We start from the raw sequence: 9,230 nt of genomic DNA on the forward strand, positions 1-9,230 counted from the left end.
ATTGTGAAACAATAGATAATGTGGTTCGGGAGGTATGATAACTGATAGGATTCTACTACATTCGAGGAACATGTTCTCCCAAAAGGGGCATATGTGTGGGCATGCCCACCATATGTGCATAAGCGTGCCCTCCTCTCCGCAGCCCCTCCAGCATTCCCCCCCAAGATGTGGATAGATCTTTTGAAGTCTCTGGGGAGTAAGATACCATCTGCTTAGAAACTTATAGTGCATTTCTTGTAGGCGGGCAGAGACTAATGCTTTTCTCGCTTTTTCAAAAATCGTTAGCCAAGTCTTTGTCTCAATTCCGATGCCTAAGTCATTCTGCCATGCTTCCGCATAAGAGGGCAGGGTATTTTCGTCTCTCACCAGCAGCAGTTTGTATAGGCGTGATATCAGGTGGTCAGGTACCTCCCGAGTAGTGCAAAGCGTCTCAAAGGGTGTTTTGTGTCTAGACAAAAGTGTCCTATCCTGCAGACTGTTAAAATAGTGATGGAACTGAGCAGTCCTGAACCAGGACCAAAACGTCCAATTGTCCCATTCAGCCAGTTCCTGTTGTGTTTTGATCCTTCCCTCATGTATGGTATTTGAGATAGCTGCCTCGGCTAGGGAATAAACTAAACTCCGATTATATGGTTTATGAGTAAGGCCATTATCTGGGTTCTCCCAAACCGGTGTCACCGGAGCATTGATTGCCGATAGATTCTTATCTGATTTCATTAGCTCATCCCACAACCGGAGGACGTCCTCCATTAGTGGGTACTGCTGTATCTGTCTAGGGCGTTGTGATTTTGAGACCCATGCAAGGGAGCCAACATTACCTCGTCTCAAGATGTCTCCATCCAGTCTTATCCAGGCTTTATTGGGAGAGTTATGGCACCACTCCACCAGGCGCTGGAGACCAATTGCCTTACGGTAGACTGTGAGCTGTGGGACACCCAGACCCCCTCTTTCTCTAGGGAGGTACATCGTTTTCTTATTTACTCTTGGCTTGATGTCACCCCAGATGTATGCCTCTATTTCTGATTGCATCTGGTGAACGAGATGCGAGGCGGCAGAGAGGGGTATAGTCTGCATAATATATAGGATCCTGGGCAGGACGTTCATCTTAATGATGTGTATACGCCCCACCCAGGAGATATTTTTATTTTTCCAGGTGGCAAGGTCCTGTGCTATATCTCCCCTGATCTGTCTATAGTTCATTTCTACAATCTCTTTTATTGTCGGAGCCAGAACTATTCCGAGATATTTAAGCCTACCAGGTGAAATTCGAAGTGCGCATTGAGCACGTAGTGCCTCCATTGTCTCTCTAGGCTCTGTAATATTAAGGATCTCAGATTTTGTCGGGTTAAGTAGGAAGTCTGAGACTTTGCCGTATGCCTCAAACTCCATAAGTGTGGCTTGCAGGGAAGATTTGATGTTGGTTAGCGTTAGCAGAACATCATCTGCATATAATGCAATTTTGTGTTCTTGACCTCCCACTACCATACCCTCGATAGCTGTGTTACTTCTAACCCTGCACGCCAGGACCTCAATGACCAGGGCAAATAGGAGGGGGGACAAGGGGCACCCCTGCCTAGTGCCATTAGTAATCCCAAAGGGCTCGGAGAACATGCCATTAACCCGGACTCGTGCAGTAGGGGCTGAGTATAGGGAAAGAACACTGTTCATAAACTTAGGTCCAAAGCCCAATTTCTCAAGGGTATGGCGCATGAATCTCCAGTTAACCCGGTCAAAAGCCTTCTCCGCATCCGTTGACACTAATGCCAACGGTGCGGAGGTAGCTCCGGCATGTGAGATCAGTTGGATGATTCTCAAGGTGTTATCACGGGCCTCCCTTGCTGGGATGAAGCCAGCTTGGTCTGGTGACACTAATCGTGGTAAGTAGCGCTTAAGACGGTTCGCCACAACCTTTGCTAGGATCTTAACGTCAGAGTTAAGAAGAGATATGGGTCTGTAGCTTCCTGGCAAGTCTGCTGGCCTGCCAGGTTTCAGTATAACTGTGATAAATGCTTCCAGCATTGATTTAGGCAGAGCAGGTTCGTCCGTCAATTGGTGAAATATGTGTAGTAAATGTGGAACCAGTACGTCAGAAAAAGTTTTATAGTAGTGAATTCCGAACCCGTCAGGACCGGGGCTTTTGCCGGTAGGAAGGTCTTTAATTGCTAAAACAATCTCTTCCCTCCCGATGGGGGCGTCAAGTAACTCTTTTTCTTCTTGGGTTAGGGTCGGCATATCAACCTCTGAGAGGTATGCTAGAATGGCCCTTTCGGAATCCGGATCATCTGCATGTATTTCTTGACCCTGGCGAACTGGGTGGATATTATATAGAGTTTCATAAAACTCCTTAAATACATTTGCGATTGATTGTCCGTCCTTACATCTATCTCCCCTCCGGTCCACCAGTTCGTAGACATAAGACTTCAGTCGTTGGCGTGCGAGTGCTCTTGCTAGGAGCCTCCCTGCCTTATTGCTCTGCTCAAAGAAGCGCTGTCTAAGTTTTAGTGCTTTTTCCTGTTGCTCACGTTGCAGATATTGTAGTAGTTCTGCTCTGGCAGTCACTACCCCCTTTTTAAGGGCATCATTCATAGGTGAGTCTTTGTGTGCCTGTTCGGCCTGGGAAACCCCAGTCAGGAGTCTCCCATATTGTTCTTTTTTCGCCCTATTTAGAGCAGCCTTACGCTTGATCAGAAGGCCCCTGATCACGCACTTGTGAGCCTCCCACACCGTGGTAGGACACAAGTGGTCCTCAGTGTTCAAGCGAAAATATTCGGTTATGCTGCTCTGCAGCTCTCGTTTAAAAATGGGGTCCTCAAGGAGAGGGTCCTCCAATCTCCAAGTAAATGGAGTCAACGGGGTGTTAGGCCAGTCTATGGAGCATCTGACCGGTGCATGGTCTGACCAAGTGATTGAGCCAATGCTGCTGCTGGTTGTCAACGAAAGCCCTGCCGAGTCAGTAAAGAAATAGTCAATTCTGGTGTATTTCCCATGCGGATGGGAGTAAAAAGTATAGTTTCTTGACATAGGATGAAATGTACGCCAGATATCATGAACAACCATTTCTCTGAGTGTTTTAGTGAGGTGTTTGAGTGTTTTAAGTGGAATGCTGGAGAGGCCATCAGAGGTATCTATATCAGGGCAAATGGAGGCATTGAAGTCTCCCCCCAAAAAGAGAATTCCCATTTGCATTTCCATGATCTTATTTGCAGCCTTTCTGAGGAATGAGTCTTGTGCTGTATTGGGGAAGTATAGATTAGCAAAAGTTATGGGTCTATTATACAGTGTACCAGTCAAAATTAGGTATCTGCCCTCCGGGTCTCTATAAGTCTGAACTACATGAAAGGGGATCTTGGAGTGAATTAGAATGCCTACACCATTTTTCTTCCGGGGGCCTGATGCAAAGTGTGCCTCTGGGTATTGGCGACTGTGCCATCTGGGTTCACTATTTCTAGAGTAATGTGTCTCCTGTATGAAAATGACATTCCCACCCATTCTATGGAGATCCCTAGTGACAATCGATCTCTTTCCTGGGTTGTTTAAGCCCTTTACATTTACAGTTATTAGGTCTATCAAGTGACTGTCTCTATTTCCACGCATTTGTGCCATCATGAAGGCGCTGGTGTGATTATGTAAGGGGGGGAAAAAAAAAAAAAAAAAAAGGGGAGAGGGTAGGGAGAGAGGGGAGGGGAGAGAAGTGAAGGTTAAGCGAGAAGGGATAAGGAGAGAGGGAAAGTAAGAATTAGAGGAAAGTAAGGATTATAGTAATGGGAATGATATGATATAAATGGAGCCAGCCAGTTGCTAGCTACGTAGTGGTAATGTTTGGTAAAGGTCACCAAGTTTGGGGTAACAACAATAAAATCAAATACAGTTTCAAAGTGTATATATAATAGTACAACAGAGGGTAGTAACCCCATAACTCTCATTTCTGAACGCATATTTTTTTAAGAAAAAAGTCTTTGTAAGAAAAAGGCAGCTGGTGTACCTGTATTGGCAGTAATAAACTATAACATTTTAACTTCATTAAACTTTGTGAAACTCATAGATCTCACAGTTTAGATCATAGTAGTATCCTCCCCTAGTGTAAGCCACAGACTCTTAGGCAGGTCCCGGGAGTTTCCCGAATACCTTTCGTATGCCAATATAATTTTCCGTCTGGAGCGTAGACCAAGGGCCGGAGACCACGATCATTGAGACAGATAAAGCTGGATCTGTCAGGATCTAGCATAAGTAATTTTACACATAAGCATACATCAAGACATATATTGCAATATAAATGCACTGCTGGTAAGAATCTTTCAGAACCAAGTCAATCAAATAATAGCGCATCGCCATGGTGTGAAGTCAGTCCTCCAAAGTGCAGGGTCTTTAATATATGCATGCATAGAAAAAATAAAAAAAATAAAAAAACATTGCCTATGGTTTCAACTTTATTCTGACAGGTTAATATTTTAAAACACATTAATAGTCACTTATCTGCCTGGTTCGAGCTGCATGTGAGTCCCCAAGTCTCTCAATCGTGTAGGAAATGATATCAAGGGATCCATAGGCCGGGTTTACAACCTGTTTAGTTGTGCTTCTTCCTCCTCCATCTCCGGTTCCCGGGGATGAGAGCTCCGAGTTTGGGCTGGCGTTTTTATTTGTAGGCCCAACGTTTGATTGAAGTTTTGTAAATCCGTCTGCGTTTTGAAGGTGGCTGTCGCTCCATGTTTAGTAGCGATGATGCAGGTGGGGAACCCCCACCTATACTGTATTTTTTGTGCTTGGAGTGTTGAGGTGATGTAACGCAGATCCCTTCGCTTCTGGAGCGTGGATGGGCAAAGGTCTGTATAAACCTGGATCTCGGATCCCTCATATGAGACATGCTGCTTGTTTCTAGCATGCCCTAGGATTTCTTCCTTGTCCCGATATGATAACATTCTAACAATAATGTCTCTAGGCGGGGCTCTTGAAGGCGGCTTGGGCCTCAGGGCCCTGTGTGCCCGCTCTATTTGAACATCTTCTGCAGTTGGGGAATTTTTAATATATCTAAACAGGTCTTGGACATAATTTAAGATGTCTGGGGGGCCAACAGTCTCGGGGATCCCTCTAAGCCGTAGGTTATTGCGCCTACTTCTGTTTTCAAGGTCTTCGAGACGCTCAGTTAGGCTATGCACAATTGTTTCCTGAGACTGCAAGCAGCTAGATTGGTGTTGTAAATCAGAGCGCAGTGTTTCTTGTGTCTCTTCTACTTCTGCCACCCTGTGGTCTATGGCGGTTATGTCTTGCTTAATTTCGCTGAACATGCGCTTTACATCCAACATAGCCTCTCTGATATCATGTTTAGATGACAAATGTTTAATGTCCTCTTTTGTGAGATATGCAGGTTGTGTCATTTCTGCTCCATTTATTTGAGTTGTGTTGTGTGGTCCAGCTGTACCAGTATGTTCCCTAGACACCCCAGGGGTTACTTCAGGAGTGATAAGATAGTTCTCCATATTGGAGGACTGTGAGCCCTTGTGGGGTTTAGTAACCCTCCTGTTGGACATAGCTTCCCCCTGTTGTGTATCAAGATATGATATGCTGTACCCTGACCTATTAATTTTCAGACAGGAATGATGTGGTCACAGAATGGTGTTATGGCTGATTCAGCTATCATCCCAGTCACTTTCAGTTTTAATTGCAGAGTACGTTCTGTGGGAGTTAACTGATTAAAAGCACCTTTACTGCCCAGCCTGCACTATGTATGGGATTCAACGTATTCTCCCTTCCATAGGTGGTTAGTTATATGTCTCTGTTTGAGCAGTGAGACTATTCACATCTTCCCCTGGGGCTGGTAAGGTTTATAATGCTGCGTGTGTTCGTATGTTAACAGGACTCACCAACTCGGCAGCGTTCACCCCCGGCGCGTCCGGGAACAGTATGGAGGATGGCCGTGTGCCGTTCGGGTAGTGTAGGTAAAAGTTAAAACCGCCGCTTAATCCTCCGCTTGTCACCGCCACACAAGGAGCCTCGCTGAAGTTGGGGCCAGATCTGTTGCCCGCCCGAGGAGCGCAGCGTGTCAGAGGTGCGGCAGTAGCTGTATAGGCCCAAGTTGCGCAGCAGGTATGAGGCGTCTTAACAAGTGTCCAAACAGCCACACGGGAGGGTCTCCGCAGGTGTCCGATGATCTTTTATAGTGCCGGAGCTTAAAGGTACAGGTATGGTTTATATAACAAGCTTTTAGATGCCTTTTTCTTGCTAATGAGAGGTCTGGGGCTTCAGAGCTCGCTCAATGTGCGGCCATTAGGTTTCCTGGCCAGGCTCCGCCCCCAGTGTTAGGTTTTTTTAAGGGTTTATTGGGTGGGTTTTATTTTTAGGTTAGGGTTTGGGCAGAAATAAAGCTAAATGCCCTTTTAAGGGCAATGCCCATCCAAATGCCCTTTTCAGGGCAATGGGGAGCTTAGGTGTTTTTAGTTAGGATTTTATTTGGGGGGTTGGTTGTGTGGATGGAGGGTTTTACTGTTGGGGGGGTTGTTTGTATTTTTTTTACAGGTGAAAGAGCTGATTTCTTTGGGGCAATGCCCCGCAAAAGGCCCTTTTAAGGGCTATTGGTAGTTTAGGCTAGGGTTTTTTTTTATTTTGGGGGCTTTTTTTATTTTGATAGGGCTATTAGATTAGGTGTAATTAGTTTATATATCTGATAATTTGTTTTTTATTTTGTGTAATTTAGTGTTTGTATTTGTAATTTAGGTAATTGTATTTAATTTAGGTAATTGTAGTGTAATGTTAGGTTTTATTGTAAGACAGGTTAGGTTTTATTTTACAGGTAATTTTTTATTTATTTTAGCTAGGTAGTTAGTAAATAGTTAATAAAGATTTACTAACTAGTTTACCTAGTTAAAATAAATACAAACTTGCCTGTAAAATAAAATTAAACCCTAAGCTAGATACAATGTAACTATTAGTTATATTGTAGCTAGCTTTGGGCTTATTTTATAGGTAAGTATTTAGTTTTAAATAGGAATTATTTAGTTAATGATAGTAATTTTTATTTAGATTTATATTTAAGTTAGGGGGTGTTAGGGTTAGACTTAGGTTTAGGGGTTAATAAATTTAGTATAGTGGCGGCAACGTTGAGTGTGGAAGATTAGGGGTTAATAATTGTAGGTAGGTGGCGGCGATGTTAGGGGCGGCATATTAGGGGTTAATAATATTTAATTAGTGTTTGTGAGGCAGGAGTGCGGTGGTTTAGGGGTTATTATGTTTATTCTAGAGGCTGCGATATCGGGAGCGGCAGATTAGAGGTTAATAATTTTATTTTAGTGTTTGCGATGCGGGAGGGCCTCGGTTTAGGGGTTAATAGGTAGTTTATGGGTGTTAGTGAACTTTTTAGCACTTTAGTTATGAGTTTTATGCTATGGCTTTGTAGTGTAAAACTCATAACTACTGACTTTAGAATGCGTTAAGAATCTTGCCGGATAGGCTGTACCGCTCACTTTTTGGCCTCCAAAAAAAAAGCTTGTAATACCGGTGCTATGGAAGTCCCATTGAAAAAAGACTTTACGCAAATTGCATAAGTTAATTTGCGGTACTGCCAAAAAAGTGTGCGGGACAGCTGTACCTACAAAACTCGTAATAGCAGCGGTAGTGAAAAAGCAGCGTTATGAGCCTTAATGCTGCTTTTTTATTCATAACGCAAAACTCGTAATCTAGCCGAAAGTATGCTCTTTAAATTTACCAGCTGTAATCTAACTATAGCCTTAGAATGCCCTTGATTTAAATATTATATATATTTAACAATTTCTTATACTTTACCAGTTCATTAGTTTGAGAATTCAGTTAATATCCAAATATGTCTATCGTCATATGTTATTAGGAGAATTATGCACATTTGTGAGAGAATTAATCTTGATAATCTCTTATCCACAAAGAGTGTCCCAACGTATTTGTGTTACAGAAAACTGTGTTTGTACACTTTTCTCTCTATAAGCAAAGATGGCAACAAGCAGGATTGCAAACAGTCACCAAGAAAAAAATTTCAGCCAAGATCTTCTCTCTCTCTCTCTGTGCAGGGAGTTTTTGTCTGAGACAAAACTCCTTCTCACTTCTTAATCATGCAATCAGCCAATCAGATTGAGCTCGCATTCTATTGGCTGATCGGAACAGCCAATAGAATGCAAGCTCAATCTGATTGGCTGATTGGCTGATTGGATCAGCCAATCAGATTTTTCCTACCTTAATTCCGATTGGCTGATAGAATCCAATCAGCCAATCGGAATTCGAGGGAGTAGGGGTATGTGGGTGGTGGGTTTTAATGTTGGGGGGGGGGTGTATTTTTTTTTACATGCAAAAGAGCTGATTACTTTGGGGCATTATTTTGGGGGGCTTTGTTATTTTATTAGGGGGCTTAGATTAGGTGTAATTAGTTTAAAATCTTGTAATATTTTTTTATTTTTTGTAACTTAGTTTTTTTTATTTTTTGTACTTTAGTTAGTTTATTTAATTGTATTTAATTGTAGGTATTTGTAGTTAATTAATTTAATTCATTTAATGATAGTGTAGTGTTAGGTTTAATTGTAACTTAGGTTAGGATTTATTTTACAGGTAAATTTGTATTTATTTTAACTAGGTAGCTATTAAATAGTTAATAACTATTTAATAACTATTGTACCTAGTTAAAATAAATACAAAGTTGCCTGTAAAATAAATATAAATCCTAAAATAGCTACAATGTAATTATTAATTACATTGTAGCTATATTCGGGTTTATTTTATAGGTAAGTATTTAGTTTTAACTAGGAATAATTTAGTTAATAATAGTAAATTTATTCAGATTTTTTAATTAATATTTAAGTTAGGGGGGTGTTAGGGTTAGGGTTAGACTTAGGTTTAGGGGTTAATAATTTTATTATAGGTTGCGGCGGTATAGGGGGGCAGGATAGGGGTTGATAAATTTATTATAGGTGGCTACGGTGTAGGGGGGCAGATTAGGGGTTAATACGTTTAATATAGTGGCGGCGGGGTCCGGGAGCGGCGGTTTAGGGGTTAAACAATTTATTTAGTTGCGGCGGGGTACGGGATCCGCAGGATAGGGGTTAATAAATGTATTATAGGTGGCGGCAATATAGGGGGGGAAGGATAGGGGTTAATAGGTATAATGTAGGTGGCGGCGGGATCCGGGAGCGGCGGTTTAGGGGTTAATACATTTATTATAGTTGCGGCAGGGTCTAGGAGCGGCGGTTTAGGGGTTAATACATTTATAAGAGTTGCGG

Source organism: Bombina bombina, chromosome 7, assembly GCF_027579735.1.
Source record: "Bombina bombina isolate aBomBom1 chromosome 7, aBomBom1.pri, whole genome shotgun sequence".
NCBI lineage: Eukaryota > Metazoa > Chordata > Amphibia > Anura > Bombinatoridae > Bombina > Bombina bombina.